The sequence below is a fragment of the Suricata suricatta genome, chromosome 5, assembly GCF_006229205.1.
Source record: "Suricata suricatta isolate VVHF042 chromosome 5, meerkat_22Aug2017_6uvM2_HiC, whole genome shotgun sequence".
Taxonomy (NCBI): Eukaryota; Metazoa; Chordata; class Mammalia; order Carnivora; family Herpestidae; genus Suricata; species Suricata suricatta.
Window position 1 is genome coordinate 28,242,470 of NC_043704.1, and position 21,284 is coordinate 28,263,753.

Sequence of the window (21,284 nt, forward strand, 5' to 3'; positions counted from 1 at the left end):
CTCATCACAAATATACAGTGGATTTTGCAGACTAGGGTGCTTAGTCAATTATACTTTGCATAATTAAATACCTGTGACCCCACGAATACCAAGCACTTAAGGCTGTTGCAAATAAACAAGTTTGCTTTAATAAAACTTTAGGATGGTATTTGCAAAAGCTTTTTCTGTTGAGAAATTATTTTAAACTAAAAGTCTCTCTCCCTCTCTCTCTCTCTCTCTCTCAATCACACACACACACACACACACACACACACACACACTCACATGCACTCACATGCACACTGGCTCATGTACATTGTTCTGACACTTTATCGACCACTGAAAAATTAACCCCTGAGGACAAATGGAAAGATGGTGGATTTCTTTCTATAACATTACCATCCCTTATGTTTATACTAATAAAAATATGTAGATTTCTTGCCTTGCCCTAAGGTTATTTAAATCTGAAGGGAAAAAGGAACCTAATATTTTTTCTGTATGTATTACATATGTTATCTCACACCTCCTCATAACACTATTCTGATATATGTATAATTACCTCTAATTTCAGAAATGAGGAATTGGAGCTCCAAAGATTTTTAAATTGGCTTAGCACAATCTTTAGGTTTTGGAGCTAGGTCTGACAGCTTTAAATTTATTCCACTGTACTCCCTTGGAATCTTCCAAACAATTTTAGACTTAGAAGAAATAAACTTCAAATTAACAAGGAAGTAAAATTTTACTAAGCATTATAGCTTATATTCCTAAAAGACACACAAGAAGAAAAATTCAGATAAGCATTTTGCTGGGAACATCTCAGAGGCTATGGAAAGGAATTCATTACATGAGTTATGAAAAAGCAGAGATGGAATATAATATTTGACAATCATCAACATGGTATTTGCCCCAGAATCCTTATTAACTTATGTAAAAAGAGAATGATAAAATCTTTAAGCAGGGCAAAGATGAAGCGATTGAATATACCTCATTTGTTTATCCATTCATCCATGAATGGTTATTTGAGTTATTTTCAGTTTTTGGCTACTATGAGTAAATTTATTATTAACATGAACATACAAATCTTTATTGGACATATGTTTTATTTCTGTTAAATATCTACAAATAGAATTTATTAAATCTAACATAGGTATACACATTTTAGTATTAGTTATCTAATGGTTGTGTAATGCTATGTCATTGAGATTTTAATTAGCAATTCAATAATGATTAACAATATGGAGCATATTTTTATGTACTTACTTGATGTTTATTTATCTTCTGTTCAAATGATTTTGGTTGAGTATGCTATTTTATCTTTTTATAAGCTATAAAGTTTTTTCATTGTTATATATTTTATTAAGATGATACACAAATTTAAAAAAATTAATTGAATAGATATATGTACAATGACTTGACGCTAACTACCTGGAGTTAGGCCAACTTCACTAGTCAAGGACACAATCTTCCTCATGACCACCCTCACTTCATACACCAAGGGTAAGCTTGAGGGTTCCCAGGACACTCGCATTTCTGACCAACAGGCTAAACAGGCTAAACACTGAGGGTTTTAGGAAAGCATTATGCTTATTTTTACAGTTTTACCATAGCAAAAAGGATACAAACAAAAATCAGCAAAAAGAAAAGACACATAGGGGAAGCCTGGAAATATTCTATCTGCACACACAAAAAATGAAGTTTTCTGTCCCCATGGAATCAGGATGCATCATGCTCCCTACACATTGCTGAGGGACAATATGCATAGAGTATCATTAACCAGAGATGCTTATACGAGCTTCAATGTTCAGTTTTTATTGGGGTCACATTACGTAAGCATGATGATTAATTGTTGGCTATGTAATTAAATTCAATTTCCAGCTCTCCATCCCCTCCATGGAGGTCAGGCTAGTATGAAGTGGTTCAAAGCCCCAGCACTCTAATCACATGGCCCATCTTTCTGGAGTGGCCACAACTGTCTTGAGTCATCTTATGAGCACAAGCCATCTAGAGACCCTCCACAAGTCATCTCATTAGCCTAAATTAGTAGAACCTACCATGAATAACAAAGACGCTCCCGTCACTCAGGAAATTCCGTGGCTTTAGAGGTTACTTCCCAGACGTATAAAAGCTAGTCAAATTCTTTATTGTACAATGATGTGTAAAGCCCTTTACTTGGTACCCAGCAAATATTATTTTTGTTATTGTTGTTAATATTCATAAGATATTAATTTGACAGAGAGAGTTGAGAACAGGTCTATGGTTTATCTTCTAGTCTCAGGCACAGCTGAGGATTCAACCTTTTTTAAAATACTTCTTACTAACTTAAGAAATCATAGGAGCATACTGAACCTAAGATTAATCAGAATTCCTCTGAGATTACTATTTTCCAGACCATATACTTTCACTTCAGGGCTGAGTTTGTTTATTGAGTAACAACATTATTGAGATTCTGTTACACTGGGAGAATGCGAGCCAACCATATACCTCTTCAAGGTTTAAAGCTGAAAGGACCCACAGAGTTTATGGCTTCTCTGAATTGAGGTGTTTTAAACTTGCCTTATCTTGTCTCTTGTGACCACATTCATCTCAATAATAAAGTGAGGATATCAGAATACATACCTAGGAAATTCAAGACCTCTGATTTGTTGTTGCCGTTCATGCAGTGTTGGTATGTGACATAACCCATCTTGAAGCTAAGTAAAGTTAGTCCTGATTGAAACATATTTGACTTGTGAATTTGAGAATCAATCAGAACTCAAGAACAAAGCTTCTGGTCAAGGGGAGTGCACGTTACATTAATGTTCTGTGAATCACAGAGAGCCCACATTGTCATAGGTGTGAAAATTCTACAGAAATTGTAGAAGAGCAAATTCAACTGTGCAATAATACTTTTAATGATGAGAAACCATCTCAAATGGGCTTAAACATGAAAAGAAATTTATTAGCCCACATAAATCAAAAGTCTAGAAGTATTGTTAAGCTCAGGTGGTAAACCATCTGGGAATTCCATCTGGTTCTCCATTCTCTAACCTGAATTCCTTCCTCATGTGCTTGCTGGCTTTGTCATGGGTATGAGATAGGTACCATTGTTCCCAATATTTGAGGCCAAACTCTTGGTTCCTAGATCTGTTTTGAAAGTATAAGCAGAACTATGGTTGTATTAGTTGCATTATTAACTTAGCTTCATGTGCTGTTTTGTTCCCTACTTAATTATGTTTCATGCACCTTTTAACCTCATCCACAATCATTGATTTTGCTTTTTTACTCCTACTCTCTGTTTACCCACTGATTGTAGAGACCTAATGAGGACAGGAAGGTAACATTTGTCTTGATGTGTCTGACTGTCCCAGGTCCCAAATAGTGCCTCATTGTCTGGAAGAATGTCTACTTCCATACTTTTCAAGCACCACAGCCCCATCCCTTAAAGATTTTAAGAAACCTCTTACCCTCTTCTCATGCTTATAAGCTCACCACTTATGGTTCAACAGAGACAAAGAATCTTTGGGAATGATCCTCTTCCTTCTTGTGGGGCTACTCTTCTAATAAGACAGCTTTCTTTGCTTCAAAACTGGTGTCTCAGACATTAGCTGACTGTGCTTTGAGTGCACAGACAAGTTTGAGTAATGGTAAAAGTATGGCACCTTCTTATAAAACCAACCAGAAAGAGTCAACATCTCTCAACTAGAAATATCAAATGAAATTCATGGCTTCATCCTATAGACACTTAGGTGCTGCCCAACCTTAACCATCACCATAGTTAAAGAAGTGCTCTGTACTAATGGGTTAGGTTCAGACTCCATGTTCATTGCTAAAGCAAACATTGAAGGATGGGAAATAAGATTAAACTGGTTGGGTTATTTTTATTTGTTTGTTTGTCTCAAGGGTGGGGATGAGAATAGATATAATATACAGCAGCTCTTTCTTTCCTTCCCAAGTTCAGAAACAGAAAATAAACCATAAGGATAGACACATGGAGAGCTATATGCCAGCCCTTTTTCTTATAGACTGAATAGAGAATATGACTTAGATGGGGCCCCAATTGGTTTGCTCACTTTCAACCATAGGTCTGGCAACTTTAGATAGGCAAATCCTGCTGAGAGGGAGAAAATCTAACATGAAAGAAAAGAGTTGAGTTGAGAACATGAGGTTTCTTCTTTCTATTCATAGTCAGCGATCATTCTTTTTCCATAGAAGGTTGAGTGAGGAGTGGAGAGTGTTACTCCATCTGAAATATCTTCACGTGGAAAAATGAAGCCAAGAACCAGGAGATTCTTCACCCTCCACCCCCCACACACATCAATGATTATAAGTAGCTTGAGTCATAAAGAGCTTACTCCTTCAAAACCACATAGCTGGTAAATCTGAAGTCTTGTTAACAATGGGTAAAAGTCCCTATGCCAGGGAGTTAATCGGGTCTGTCTACTATAGAAGGTATAAACATGTATCATGACAGAGACTTCCTGAAAAACATGACAGACACATTTCTCTCTGTTCTCTCCCCAAACCTAACTGAAACGGAACTTACATAGTTAAAAAAAAAAAGGCACTAACACACAAGACCAAGAAAATAGTCTAGGAAATAAAAGCACTCTAGTGAAGTCAATAAAAAATGGGAGGCATATGGATGGAGTAATAGTAACAGAAAGCTAAGTGACTTCTTGGAGAGATGCCAGGACAAATAAGCCAAATCATGTCCTAAAATTCTAGAAAGTCTGCTCAGAAATGAAGATACCCATTATCTCCAGAGAAAGGGGACTAGGGAAGTGGGGGTAACCCACAGATCAGGAAGATAGGTAGAGAGCCTGAAACAAAAGTATTAGAACCAGAGATGCCCCTTTGGCGGTTGAGCAACAACCTAATCTCCCACCATAGCTGATGTGTTGATTTCTAGAGAAGCTGACCCACAGAGAAAACAACAGCTGATAACAAGGATAAGATCTTATACTGTAAAAGGTGGAATAAGTGAAAGTCTGCATGCTGAATTACGAGAATACCCCTCCAAACCCTATGGATACCCTGACAACTACCTTAAACAGAAGACTGCTGGGAAAACTGGCCTGTCCGTGGGAACTGTTGGGCATCCCTTTCTAATCACCCTTCAGTAAATACAAGAGGTATGTAAGCCTTGCTAGAGGAGACTGAGCTTCCCATAAGCATTTTGGCAAACTCTTAGATATACATAAATTGCCTAAGCCATAAATATTTGAATAAAGACTCTATTATTGCAAGCTTCTTTTCATATTTAAAAACAAACTGGCATGAGATTTAGAATGGTAGAATAATTTATCAAGATCTAAAAAATTTACCTCAGAATGTCCATAATTTTTCAGTAGAAGGATATCACAATTACAATTTAAGAAATATGTGCAAAAATATGATAATTTTGATGAACACCCTTAAGATTGCTCAAAATCAGCATTTAATTACAAATAAAAAGCATTGAAAATGGAAATAAAATTCTGATTACTTGTCATGATAAAGAATGTCTATACTAAAGCAACTACCACCATAGATGGAAAGGAAATGTACATACCTCCAAGAAAGGAAGAAACATATTATCAAGAAATCAAACAACAACATTTAACTAAATATAAGAATAAAATAAGATAATATAATACTCAACAGCATTCCTAAATAACCAAGTAGGATAGTAAAAAAATGAAAATGTATCTCATTACAATATTAACTAAAATTATAATCATAATCTAAAAATCTAAATGAGAAATATATACTACAAATACTACAAAATTTTTATTGGAAGAAAATTTTACTTGACTAAACATAAAGAGATAACATGTTCCTGGATGGGAAAAGACAGTTATATATAACATTGGTAATTTCTTTTTTTTTTAATTTTTAATGTTTATTTTTTGAGAGACAGAGCATGAATGAGGGAAAGGCAGAGAGAGACACACACAGAATCTGAAGCAGGTTCCGGGCTCTCCAGGCTCCAGGCTCTGAGCTGTCAGCACAGAGCCTGATGTGGGGCTTGAATCCATGAACCAAGAGATCATGACCTGAGGGAAGTCAGATGATTAACTGACTGAGACACCCAGGCACCCTTAATATTGGTCATTTCTAAAATAATATAAATGTTTAAAATAATAGAAATGTTCAATAAAAACTTAATCAAAATCATAAGCTCCTTCTTGGAGCATGGCATTCTGATGACAAATTTTACTTTGAACATTAGTTAGTGAAGAATATTTCAGAATAGCCTCAAAAGAAAAATGATGGGGGACTAGATTTACAATATTAAAATATATGCTTAACAATCATAACTGAAATACTCTGGTTCAAAAATCAACATTTTATATGGAAAGGTTGGGAAAACTAAAAACTAATCCATATATCAAAACAGAAGAAAATGCTTTAAATTAAAAAATATGCTTAGATAATTTTGCAAGTTTGAGAAAAAATCTATCCAGAAAAATAATAACCCATTACAAAAAATAATATCTCTTCCCTAAATACACTCTAAAATCACTATGTACCATTATATGAAACATTAACAATATCTAGAATGCCCCCAAATAGACTAAAACTGAACATTTAGACTATTGTGGAGCAACGTGAAGGGTGGTCAATAGCTTTTGAACTATTTAAGAAAAAAGGAAGTTCCCTTCAGAAAAAAACTGTATCAAATTTTGAAATTTCTGAATTACAGCCATTAAAAAAAATCCAGAAAGGCTAAAAAGATAATCTAGAGAAAATTTAATGGGAAAATATTAAAATTTAATTATAATTATTGTTTAAAAATTAAACTGAGCAGTGGCTCTTGGATGGCTAGTCAGTAAAGCGTCTGACACTGGATCACATGATGATCTCACAGCTCACCCGTGAGTTTGAGCTTCACATTGGGCTCTGTGCTGACAGCTCAGAGACTGGAGTCTGCTTCAGATTATGTCTCCATCTCTCTCTGCCCCTTGTCTACTCGTGCACTCCCTCTCTCTCTCTCACATATAAAAAGCATTTTTAAAAAGATTTAAAAATATAAATAAAATTAAACTGAGCATGCATATGAGAAAAGTCATGAGCAAACAATTTACAAAATAAATGCAATTTTCGTAAATAAGCATCAGAGTCTTTAACCTTGATTGCATCTCAAATGCAAATTGTAAATTCAGTGATATGATTATTTACTATTAGTAAAATTAAATTAAATGATGCATATTTTGGCAGAAAATATTTTAAAATTGGCCCAACCTGGAAAGGTAAACACGTCCCCTGCAAGAATAATACAGAAACCTATGAAGCATTTCATTTTTAAAATAAACACTAGGAATAGAGAATACAAGTCTCAGTTCATTTAAAAAAATGCCAAAATCATAATGAAATAATTCACCAAAACACAAAGTAATTTGATATTTACTGTTTCTGTGAAAAAAATCCATTAATTCAGATCAATGCAGTAAATATTTACTATTAATTTGGTACATGTTAGCATTGTTCTAGAAAATTAGAAGTTGAGCAATAAATACACAGCTCCATTTTTTTCCCAGAAGCTTATGATCTGCTGTGAGTCTGAAAGGTGTACAGTAAAAAATAAATAAGCTTTAATGGAATACATTTTGTTGGAGAATAACAAAACTAATCTATAATATATTATGAGATATAAACTGTTTAAAATAATTTTTTGAAAAAGTTTGGCATTTCATATAATGAACCACAAACAGAACTTCCTATTTAGTAATTCTGTGTCTGGAAATTGTGTCTAGGGAAATACATTCAAAATGAGGAAAAACCATAATAAATTAATGTGTTTATTGCAAGGTCATCTAGGCAGTAAGAAACTAGAGAGTGTTCCCTAGAAAATTGGTCACATTAAAAATAATTTTGAGGATCACAGCAACCAAGAGGAAATTTTTAAAACTTTGTAGAGAATATTTGAGATACATAATTTTAATATTCTGTTAAATATGTTTTAAGACTATAAATTTCAAAAAAAAATCTAGAAGGAAATAACACAGTAGAAATGTATGTGCTCAGAGTAGGGGTGATTTTCATTTATATTCAATGTTTTTTAGCTTGCCAAAAATATAGACTTCCCCTGTACATTCTCTAGAGCTATTTCATATGTTGGATTCTTCAGTAATTAAGTAATTAGACCCTTTGTTAATACACATTTTAGAATCCCAGAGTCCCAGTTTTCTATTCCCAGGATAAATTGTCTTAGCTTGTCATCCAGTTAACTGCTAGAGAACTGGGTGGCAGAGAAGATGGTTAATAGAAGGAAAGCCTCCAGTGATTTTCCCAACACCTCCCCCCACCCCAACTTAGTGCCTTGAAACCTGCCTCTCAATGTCTTCCAAACTGGACTTGTATTGGAAGGGTGAACTTCACCCAAGATTTAAGAAGACTAAGGCAACTTAGCCTTGCCCAACAGCATGGAAAAAGAGGAAGTGGAACACCACATTCAATGTTGTGTATACAGAAGGAGGGAAAGTATAAAAATTCTACATATATTTACAATGTGTTCCTTCAAAAATTTGCTGTGAATAACCTGAGTACCAAACAATAGCGTTGACTGCCCTATGGTCAGACACAGTCTCCCAACCTTCAGACCAGTTAATTCCAAGAGTGGACACAGTCTTTTTTCTTGACATCGAGTCCTCACCTCCATAGCTCAGACAAATGAAACCCAATGACCCCTCAGTAGTTCATAGAGTACTCACAAAATCCCAGGTGCTTGCCCTTTAGTAACCCACATTAGGCACATTTAGTAAAATCCCAATTTCTGTCTCCAGAAAATCATTTTTTTCCTACTTTCTCAAGGAAATGACTGATGTTAAAACTTAACTCAATTTACATTACTTAAACAAGCATTTCATATTCTTCTTGCAGATTTAAATGATCTTTCATTTCTCTAAGGGCAAGGGGTAGGAGATTACTTAACTTTGTATAATTAAAGAGTCCATCTTTTTGTCATTTTAAGTCACATATTCTTAGATCACAAAGAAAATCAACTTCTTCACAGAGATGGTGGTTGGGTTTTGATGGTTTGAAAATAGAAAACATGACTCCAGAATGAGTTAGCAGGGGGAAAAGGGCTTAGAGGCTTTATTTATTCTGCTTTGTTGATTCAGGGAACTATATACTTGATTTAGAGTGATTTGGGGTTTTGTGTACCTAAAGTAATACAGCAGGGCATACAGCTAGAATGTCAGGCTGGTAGTTGGCCACAGAAAGGTAAGGACACTACATAGGAGCCTGCATCACTTGCACTGTGTATGACAGGTGGCCATTCCCAACTCCCTCTTCATTTGTACACCCAGAGTGCAGGGCAGGGCCTGGTAGGTCTGGAGGCATACCTTTGGCTGAACCAGAACTGATCAGGAACTCAGCCTGTGCCCGTCAGTATATGACATTCCCTAGACCACAGAGACTAGGTTTAGAATATGTATATGACCCTGTCTGGATCAAGAGCCAGGTATGAGGGTTTCCTGCAGAAGGAATGAAGTTTTCTTGCTCTCAAGAGAAAAGTACTGGAAGATAGTCTTTCTTTGGCTGTCAGGTCCTGAGGATGCCCAAATAGGATCACTTCAACCAGTTTGTCACCAGTTGGGAACTCTATTGCCGAAGTACAGAATCCATTTAGATGGCAGCAAAACCAAAAGAGTCAGAGAGAAATAAATGGAGACACTGGCTGAAAGTTGCCCCAAATTTCTTCCTGTCTCTGGGCTTCCATGTACAGGAGCCAATAAGCAGAGTAGTACTGAAAATACAAAACAACCTGTGTGCTGTGATATATATGTACATATAAACCAACATAAGTTATTCACATATATGTACTGTATAATATTTAGCTGTTGATGAAGTGAAATATGTTATAATGTAAATATAACTCACAATATATACAACTCATAAAATCATTCTAGTAACTTCAAAATTGTTTGGGTTTTAGAAATTGGGGCCCTGATATGGCTACCTCTAGCTAAATGATGGCTCTAAGTCATAATTTAACTTAAGAAACTTTATCAAACATTCCCATAAATTGTTAATTACTGTAATTCAAATAGAGAAATGTAATCCATTATATGGAATCTTCTCTATGTCTCTGCTAAATTAACAAAAATTATCTCCAAAATATTTCTAGCTTATAATACTTTGTGATTTTTACACATTAAATATGTCTATTACTAATTTCTCTAAGGGCAATTAAAATATTTAAATACATTTATTTAATCTAATGTTACTAATGTTTATTGGTCATTAATTTACAAATAAACAGTATTATTTGAAAAAGAACAAAGAAAATTGAAAGAACTTAGAAGTGTATTTAATATTTTAAAAAATATTTTTAATGTTTATTTATTTTTAAGAGACAGAAAGAGACAGAGTGAGCAGGGGAGGGGCAGAGAGAGAGAAGGATACACAGAATTGGAAGACAGGCTCCAGGCTCTAAGCTGTCAGCGCAGAGCCTGATGCAGGGCTTGAATTCATGACCATGAGATCATGACTGAGCCAAAGTCAGAGGCTTAACCAATTAAGCCACGCAGGCCCCCCAAGAATGTATTTAACATTTTACTTGTGATATCAATTTTATGAGATTTATCAGTGAATGTAATAGATTTTCATTGGAATTGTTTTGCTTCAAATGCTATATGTGCCTTTAATTCTCTTTCCCAATTTTATTTAGTGTTATAGATTTAATCATTTTTAAAAATTATTTTAGAGCTAGAACACAAGAGTGGGAAGAGGGGAAGAGAAAGAGAGAAAATAATCTCAGTACAGAGCCCGATGTTGGACTCTATCACACCTCCCTGGGATTATAACTTGGGCAAACACCAAGAGTCAGAAGTTCAACCAACTGAGCCATCCAGGTGCCCTGATAGATTTAATCATTTTTATCATGCATTCAATTACTCTGCCAGCTCTAATAAACCAAATTTTAATATAAAGTTAAATAAAGTAGTGAAAGCTATAAGACTATTGTAATTCAAACCTGAATCTCTAAAAAATTAAGTCCACTTTCCAAGTTTTTAATTATTCCTCTTTTAAGTTTTTCTGATAGTGAATATACAACACTTAAAATTTCCAAGTCACATTTGCCCTAATGACACACGCTTCCCAGAGAGGTACAAATACTCTTTCAATTTTCATAATGTGAATTCCCAGTAAGTCACTCAATTCTAAGGTTTACCTAACATATAAGTATAAACCTCAGCAAGAAAGAAATTTAATGGTTTCCAGTGCCTTATCCAGAAATAATTAAATGTGATAATGTAGTGCCAAAATTGAAACATCCAGAAACTTTTATAGAAGTCTATGTTAGATTCCACACTCTGTCCTTCATATTATATAACTATCAGAAAATATATCATAAGATTTTCATGCAGATATTTCTCATTTAATTTTTTTGATGACCAACCAAAGCTGATGGATTATTTTAGATAATATTCCTTCTAATTCCATGATTAATAAAAATTATAAAATTATCTTCAGTCTTGAATTTTACATTTAAGTTAATTATCAATCCATTTTTTGTAAAACAATTGAAAATGTATCCAGGATAATCAAAATTCTACTATCTTATGAAGATTTTTCCAAAAAAAAGTGGCAAAATTCTAAGAATGTTTCTAGAAATAACTATGTTTCCTTACAAGTGGAGCCATAAATCTAGATTATGAGAATGTACACATAAGAGTATTATTTTGTGAAATGTTATTAATATTTTATATCTAGAAATGCTTGAATATCTCTAATATAAGTTAAAGTTCTGATGATCATTTCTAATTTTATTTTTGCTTCATTGATGTTCTTTCACAAGTTAGTTTTGGAAGTTCATATTAGTTCAAATGCTTTATTATATAATACTGATTGATATGATACTATGTAAACTATTCTGATGACTGATCATTTCCCTTCTATGATGGTTGCAAATTTTCTTTTTTTGATCCATGAGCTTTAATGGAACATGATTAGCATTCTGATGAAATATATGTCCTTAGCTCTTTCAACTTTATTGACAGAAAATTTAGCATTTTTTTCCAATACTAAAAACAATGACAAGCTACTTATACATTTTGTTAAAATAATTAAGTTGTTTTTCATTCAAGAGATACAAATAATTTGTTTTGTATTAATTTTAGAATGCTATCAAAATACATTCCAGACCATTTCCTATTTTTGTCCATCATCAGAAGATATTACAGGAAGCAGTTTATTATTTTATTTCATAAAATCTTTGGTGTGCTCCCACAGATTCTAAAGATTCATATTTGTACACAGGCCTCTGCTGCTATCCAAACTTTCACTATCCCCGTAGATTCCTATAGTAAGAGATACATGTATTTCAAAGCAACAATGCTTAGTTGATTAAAGAGCAATGACATAATGCTGATTCTCCTAAAATGAAAACTACCTTTTAGATAATACACATACTATGACACAGATCCACACAGTAGGCACAGCTGGAAATGTTGTAGATCTCACTACAAGGAGAGAAGTACTTATCAATAGATACTGTGACATCAGTGGATACTGTGACATATCCTATTGCAACCAAGTTAGTTTATTATAGCTTGATTTTATCAATGGACTCACTAATTTGCCACTCCCCATATGTCTGTATTTTTGCCATGTAACTTTGCAATGCCACCCTACCTTGTCTCCAGGTTCCAAGTGATTTGCTTGGACAAATGTGATATTAGTGTGATGCAAACAGTGACTTGAAAGCACATGTGTGACTACGTTGCTACTCTGTCTTCACTATGAGAACATACCTGGGCTGACCTGCTAGAGGATGACACCTGTGTGGAACAGAGCTGAGTCACTCTGTACACCCTAGGGCCATCCTGAGAGATATGAGGAAGGCCAGGCAAGATCAGAAAGACCCCTAGCTGACAAGGAGCTGACAGCAGCCATGTGAACAAACCCAGCAGAGATCATCTGAGCTCAGATAAAATCATCGGAATCCTACAAAAGTCATAAATTGAAAAATGTTATTGTATGCTACTAAGGTAGCAGATGGCCAAAGAAAGGAGATAGAAGTTTTATATACAAATTTCTTCTTAATTAATTTTACTACTTATTGCCATTACTATTATGCTCTTTAAAAATCAATGAGAAAGTATTTTGAGTCTTAAAATACTAATATAGCTATCCTAGTTATGAATCGGCTAACATCAGCCCAGCTAATGAGTCTTAGAATGTAGTGCTGCCTGAGTGAGTTTCCTGTAATCTAGAGCCGAAAACAACATAAGTGATTCTATTTGTGCTTTCACTACGGGAGCAAAAAGGAAGCATTCAGTGATGGCAACACTTCAGTCTCCCCAGTAAAATGGCCAATACGTTGCCTACATTTTCTGCACATCTACTTGTTCTGGAAGGAAATTTTCTATTTTGAATATCAGTATCCCGCCTTCTTGCTTCCTATTGTGACTCAAGATGATCATATGACTTCTAGCAACCTAGAGCACTCATAATCACTGAGATCAATAGCTAATGAAGTCATATGAGGCCAGTAGAAACTTCAATATAACCACCTTAACTTTTATAAGTTTGATAATTACAGAATTAAAAATATTAGAAAGACAATTACACCTTAAGAGATATTCAAAAGCTATTATGTGGCAATGGAATCAACATCTGTGCTGCATTCTTACACCGTTTGAGAGGAAATAAACCTGACAAATATTATCTAAATTCTAGAAAAAGAATCTGGGAAAAAGTTTACTCTGACACATGATTGGTTTCAATAAAATAACATCTAAAGAAGTACTGATATCATCAGAATGATGGGGAAAAAAGCTTTATAAATGCTGCCCTTAAAAATTAAAACAGAACACCAATTTTCTTTTTTCAAGCCAGAAAATATTTACAGTAGTGATAACCCCAGCTGGAGAGGGTAGCAAACTGTTAACAAAGGTTTTGGAGGATAACTTGTCAATGTAAATTACAAGGCTTAAAAACGTTCATTCTTTTTGGCCAAATGGTTTGTAGACATTACTTTTGCTGTGAAGACCACCTCAAATCTTACTTAGGTAAAGTGACAGCCACTTATTATTCTTTTCATTGGGTAGCTGTGGTCATTCTGGGCTCACTTTCGCGTTTGCCTCAGCTACCACTCAGGGAGGCAGCCCTGCAGTGGCAGTTGATGGACACTCAGCTGGAGCCCAGGGCAAACGGGCTATGTGCTTCTCATTGATCAGCAGCGGGTTTAATAACAGGTAGGATTCCAAAAATCAGAACAGAAGCCATAAGGCTTCTTGAGACTTAGGCTCAAAACTGGTACGATTGTCACTTCTGCTACAATTTATTGGTCAAAGCAAGTCATGAGTTCTGATTCAAGTAGTAGGGGAACAGATTTTCCCTCTCGATGAGTGAAGCTGCAAAAGGACACCACCAACGGGCACGGCTGCACCAGGTGTGGAGAACCATGTCCAATTCTGCAAACTACCATCTATACTTTGACAGTATCTTCTGTGGAATTATCCTAAATATGAAAGCTGGCAGTGCCTAAATGCACAAAGATAATTATACAAGTAAAACTGGGGGAAACATTTCTAATTCCTTGCAAAGATGATCACATAAGTTATGAAAAGTTTACTTTGTTGAATAAGATGCAGACAGATAATGTTAAAAATATAAAAAAATACCTGTGTTGCATAGTTGAAAAATAAAATGGAAATGCATCGATGTAATAAGATTACAGTTAAATCAAACATTTTGAAAGGAAATATATCAAAATGCACATAGTAAAAGTGTTTGAGGAAGAAGACTATGGGTTTTTTAAATTGGCTTATTTTCCAAATTTCCTTTCTCTCTATTGAATATGTTTAGCCTCCAGGATGTCTAATATAAAGTGATTAAATGATAAAATCTCCTCATCATATTCTTTTAGAAGATATTTTAAAGATGATACATGAAAGTAACATCACACTTTAGAGTGGGGAGAGATGCCTTTTATTTCTTTCCCATGTAGGAAGTGACTGAGACCACCTGGAATACCAAACCTATCACGATACTAGAATAAGCAGGGAGAAGACAGCTATTGGGAGAAAGGCAGAGAGCTTCAGGAGAGAAGTCCACAATTTCCACTTCACACACAAGCAAAATTTAATAGCTTTTAGCTGGTAGAGACTAGTTACATCAAACTCCACTTTGAGGAAGTATGTAAACAAAGATTAAAAATTTCTGTTATCCATAACTAGGATCTTGAAGCCAAAGCACTTAGTCAGTCCAGGTCAAATTACACAAATTAGTGTTGAGAAAAGATCAGAAGGACAGAAAAATAAGGCTTTAGCTATTCCAGTTAGGAGTAAAAAAGTGAAGAGTATGTAATGAACATGATATAAAAATTACATAGACTTAATAGCTTCTCAAATACAATTATATGTATATAGAATATAGAGCCCATCAGTCGTAGTCAACAAATTGGGAACTTAGGAAGATATAAAAAACTGGGGAATAGTAGAGTTGTAGCTTTGCTGTTACGTGCCCATTACAATGCATAGTTGGACCCTGAGCAAATGTTTTGTTTTGTTTGTTTCTTCCCTCATCTACCTGTTCTGAACGTGTTTAGGATAATGGAGAAAATGATCTTTTGAGATCCCTTCTACTATTAAACTTCTGTGTGAAGATTGAAGATTATTGGTTTATTAAACACTGGGTCCTATTAGGACAGCTCAGTCATTCGTCGGTTTGTTTACATTACGGTTTAGGATATGGAAAGGTAAGCACCTCTTTCTACAAAACTATGTCTCATTCTGAAGAGAATTGCCTGGTGCTTTTAGACTGTTTTAGAAACAAATAACTACAAACATTAGGCTCTAGACTATGGTGAAATAAGCATTATGTTATCTTTGTGGTCAGTCCTCCATCATTGGTTTCCCTGTTAGTCCCCTGGTCCAAAAACCAACAGGTCCTATTTCTCAACTGGATAGGTATTCTCTATACATAGCATTGATCTTGATGCCCTGCAATTCCAGACAACTATAGTTATTGTGACAAACTAATCTGTGCCAACCTATGGCCTATCCAAGAGTATGACTTAAGTTATTAAGAACATTAGAATCAGACTGAGGTTTGTGGTCATTTGTTATGGCAGCAATAGAAACCTGACACATAGTACAAAACCATAATATGGATTTCTATTTCAACCTATACTTTTCTCTTTAAAATGGACTTGATTACATTTTTAAACAGCATAGAATAATATTTTCCCCTATGACACTGTGTTAGAAAAATTGTTTGCATTTTGTTGCCTTGAATGTATTTTATTTATGGGAAAAACCACTTAAGGAAGAGTGACAGGAAAATAATAAAAGTCTTTAGAATTCAAAGATACACACAACAACTAAAAATCTTCAGAGGAAATAAAAATAGCTACAAGCAACCAGACTTAAAATATACATCATGATGGACAAAGGAGATATATAAAATGAAAAAAATAAAACAAGCAAAGCAGACAAGAGAAAGAACACTGTTTCCATTTCTTCTTGATGTTTTGATTATATCCAGTCTTACAATGATTCATGTTTTATCAGATAGACCTTTATAGACCGACATATTTTATCAGAAAGATGGAGAATCTTTAGCTGTTGAACTTTTTTAAAGGTTTTTACATAGTTAACTTGATAAATTATGCTATTTCTAAATGAAAATCTGGCCAATTCATTTTTATGCCAGCTGAAATAAACAAGATGGAAATAGTGACCTTTTCTCACTGTAGCAATTTTAGTGACTGTTTTATGCTCCGAGGAGGAACTTTTTGTTTGCTATGAAATGTTTGCTTTAGAAGAACACTAATCATCTCAAGTTTATCAATCATGTACAGAACAAGAGAAGGAATAAGAAAAAGCATCTGAAAATTAATTTCATAAATTTTCATAATCACTTCATCAAGCTAGCTATCGAGGACTGACATGACAGAAAAGAAAAATCATATTTTGATGATTAATAGAAATAAAACAAAGGCATTTGCTAATAGTTTAAATTCTATTTCTGACCTTTCCCACAAAATACTTAATTCAAATCCCAAACACTTAAGACAGCAACGATTTTTCTAATCCAACCCCATTTTTTTCTAAAGATTCTTCTTGTGGACCATATTGTAAGTCAGTAAATTAGATTCTCAAATAGCCTCTGAAATCAGTAGGAGCAAAACTGAAATGCTGGATTACATTTAGTCTTCTAAACATATGGTGCTTTCTTTCTTTTAATAAAAAAAATCCTTAAAATATCAATTCTTAGATAATATGACCACACATGAATTGGCAACATACCATATCATTCAAGTTATGCAGTTGATACTTCTATCTATTCCATAGACCACAGCACAAGTAAATTTTCTTTGTCATTTAGTCAATTCAAAATTAAAAGTGTATTTTGCCCCTTCTATTGGTAAGCCAGATATGATGGAAATATTTTTTTTTTTCAGAAAAACTCCCATGTGTTTAAACAGAAGTAAAATGTTGAGCATAGTTCACAGGGAATTAGTATAATACTGTTAAAGTGGAAGTTTTAATTGGCAGTCTTCGTTAGAATGGTGAAAGATTATATCTCATTTAATCCTCTACACAAAGCAGATCTTACTTTATGTGTTTCTATTATGCTGAAAAGAATATGTGAAAAAAAGGATAAGGACAAAAGTGAGAGAAGAGCTCTGACCACTGAATATCTTTGACTCTAAACAAAATGAATGTGAGTTTGATTCTGAAGACATTGTGAAGCCATTGAAAGATTTTAAGTAGAGGAATAATATGACATATTTATATTCTAGAAAACTAGCAATAGGATGGTAGAAGAGAGAAAATGAGGGGAGGAGCAAAGATGGCGGAACAGCATGGAAGTTTTTTTTGCGTCTCACGTCCATGAAATACAGCTAGATCAACCCTCAACCATCCTGCACACCTAGAAAACTGATTGAGGATTTATAGAACAGTCTGCACAACTTACACCTCAGAACTCAGCAAGTATGTGGTGCAGAGAGATGAACTGAAGGAGAGAGAAGCCTCGGAGGGTTCGGAGCTGGTTTTGCTTGTGCAGACGGGTGGGGGGAGGGCAGAGTACCGGATAAGCACCCTTCCCCCAAAAGCAGCTGGAGAGAAAGTGGAAAAGTGGAAACAGCCGCAGGGACTGGACTAAAAAGGGACAAAGGAGAAAGGAGAGGGTTTAAATTCCATGAAGACTATAAACAAGGGGAGCACGAAATATGTTACCTGGCAGTGCTCTGGTGGGAAGGGTGAGTCCCCAGGAGCAGAGTGAAGTCCAGGGGTCCTGACCACGTGGGGAGAGGCAGCTCCCCTGCTGGGAGGACATTTGGTAGAAGCAGTGCAGTCCCGCCATAGGCAAAAGGGCCTGCAGACCCTGGAGAACAACCACATTCACTGGCGTTGGAACAAGGTCATTAAGGGTGAAGCCTGGTGCCAGATGTGTGTTGTGATTTTCCATAATCCCCGAAATGCTGCTGCTACATGATTGCATGAACTTTTTCTGGGGCAGGCTGATGCCCAGCTGCAGTCTCTGGGCATCGGGAGCAGCACTGGTCCTGCAAACAGTCCTGGGTGCAGCTGGCACCTGGCCAGTGCTAGGTGAGATCCTCCCCCAGAGGGTCAGAATGGGTCAAAGCTGCAGTCCCTAGAGGTGAGGGGTTGGGAAACACAGCCGCATGGGAGATAAAACTCAGGAAAGAAGTGTGGCCTGGCAACTGGCCGGCTTGGTAATGGATTGTAAAAGCGAAGAGTGGATGGAAGCTGGAGACAAACGACAGGTGTGCAATTGCTCTTCAGGGAGAAAACAGTTCTGGTACTTGAGATAGGTAGCTCGGTGACGCCATTTTCACCCCTCCTGCGCATGTGCGTACACACCTGCAAGCCCCAAGTCAATCTACCCCAGTGAGCTAAGCAGTGCCATCTAGTGAAGAACAAAGGCATTACACTAAGCCCTGCTCAACTGGACCAACCTCTCTTTTTAAAAAAAAATTTTTTTTTACTGTTTTTATTTAGTTTTAGAGAGAGAGAGAGAGAGAGAGAGAGAGAGAGAGCATGAACAGGAGAGGGTCAGAGAGAGAGAGAGGCACAGAATCTGAAGACAGGCTCCAGGCTCTGAGCTAGCTGTCAGCACAGAGCCTGATGCGGGGCTCGAACCCATGAACTGTGAGATCATGACCTGAGCAGAAGCCGGACACTCAACAGACTGAGCCACGCAGGCGCCCCTAGACCAACCTCACTCTTCAGGAACATCACAAGTCTTTCCCCTGCTTAGTTTGTAAACTATAAAATGCTTCATAGTTTGGCTTCTAGGGAAGAACAATGTAATTTCAATTGATTTTCACCTTGTTTGCTGGTCCACCTATTCAATTTTCTTTTTTTTTTTTCCCTTTTTGTTTCTTTTCTTTATCTTGAATACAGAAAGAGAAAATTTTCATTTTATTTTCAATTTTAATAAAACATGTTTCTATAAAATTTTCTATTATATACTTTATTTTTTTGTGAATTTTTCAAATTCTATTTTACTTCCATCATTTCATTTTATTCTATTTTATTGTATTCAGTTTTTCAAATTTTCAAATGTTTTCATTTCTTTTTTTTCCCCATTTTTTCTCTAATCTATGAAGCTTCTTTCAAACCCCAAACCAAAACACACATAGGATCCAGCATCATTTATTTGATTTTGTGTGTGTGGTTTTTAATTTTTTAATTTTAATTCTCTTATTTCATTAATTCCTTTTCTTCCTTAAAAATGATGAAATGAAGGAATTCACCCCAAAAGAAAGAGCAGGAAGAAATCACAGCCAGGGATTTAACCAACACAGACACAAGCAAGATATCTAAACCAGAATTTAGAATCATGGTAATAAGAATACTAGTTGGGGTCGAAAATAGATTAGAACTCCTTTCTGTGGATTAAAGTAAAAGCTAGTCAGGACGAAATAAAAAAATGCTGTGACTGAGCTGCAATCTCAAGTGGATGCCATGGCAGAGCAGCTGTGGATGAGGCAGAGAGGAGAATCAGCGATGTAGAAGACAAACTTATGGAGAATAATGAAGCAGAAAAAAGAGGGAGACTAAGGCAAAAGGGCATGATTTACGAACTAGGGAAAATCAGTGACTCGCTAAAAAGGAACAACATCAGAATCATAGGGGTCCCAGAAGATGAAGAGAGAGAAAAAGCAGTAGAAGATTTATATGAGCAAATTATAGCAGGAAACTTGCCTAACCAAGAGGAAGACACACACATCAAAAGCCAGAAAGCACAGAGGACTCCCATTAAATTCAACAAAAACTGACCATCAACAAGGCATATCATAGTTAAATTCACAAAATGCTCAGGCAAGGAAAGAATCATGAGAGTGGCAAGGGAAAAAAATCCTTAACCTACAAGGAAAGACAGACCAGGTTTGCAGCAGACCTATCCACAGAAACTCGGCAGGCCAAAACTGGCAAGATATAGTCAATGTGCCAAATCGGAAAAATATGCAGCCAAGAATTCTTTATCCAGCAAGGCTCTCATTCAAAATAGAAGGAGAGGTTAAAAGTTTCCAGAAAAACAAAACCTAAAGGAGTCCATGACCACTAAACCAGCCCTGCAAGAAATTTTGAGGGGGATTCTCTGAGGGGAGAAAGGACAAAAAAAATAAAATAAAATAAAATAAAAAAGAACAAAAGCAATAAAGACTAGAAAGGACCAAAGAACACCACCAGACACCCCAACTCTACAAGAAACATAATGACAAAAAATTCATATCTTTCAGTACTCACTCTAAATGCCAATGGACTAAATGCTCCAATCAAAAGACATAGGGTAACAGAATGGATAGAGAAAACAAGATCCATCTATATGCTGTTTAGAAGAGACCCACATTAGACCTAAAGACATCTTCAGATTGAAAGAAAGAGAATGGAGAACTATCTATCATGCTAATGGTCAACAAAAGAAAGCCAGGTAGCCATATTTAAATCAGACAATCTAGACTTTAAAATAAAGACTGCAACAAGAGATGAAGGAGGACATTATATTATAATTAAGGGGTCTATCCACCAAAAAGACCTAACAGTTGTAAACATTTATGCTCCAAATGTGAGAGCTCCCAAATACATAAATTATTAATCATAAACATAAATAAACTCATTGATAATAGTAGGGGATATCAACACCCCACTTATAGCAATGGATAGATTATCTAATCAGGAAATCAACAAGGAAACAATGGCTTTGAATGACACACTGGACCAGATGGATGTAACAGATATAGTCAGAACATTTCATCCAAAAGCAGCAGAATATACATTCTCCTCCAGTGCACATAAAACATTCTCCAGAATAGATCACATCCTGGGACACAAATAGTCCACAACAAGTAT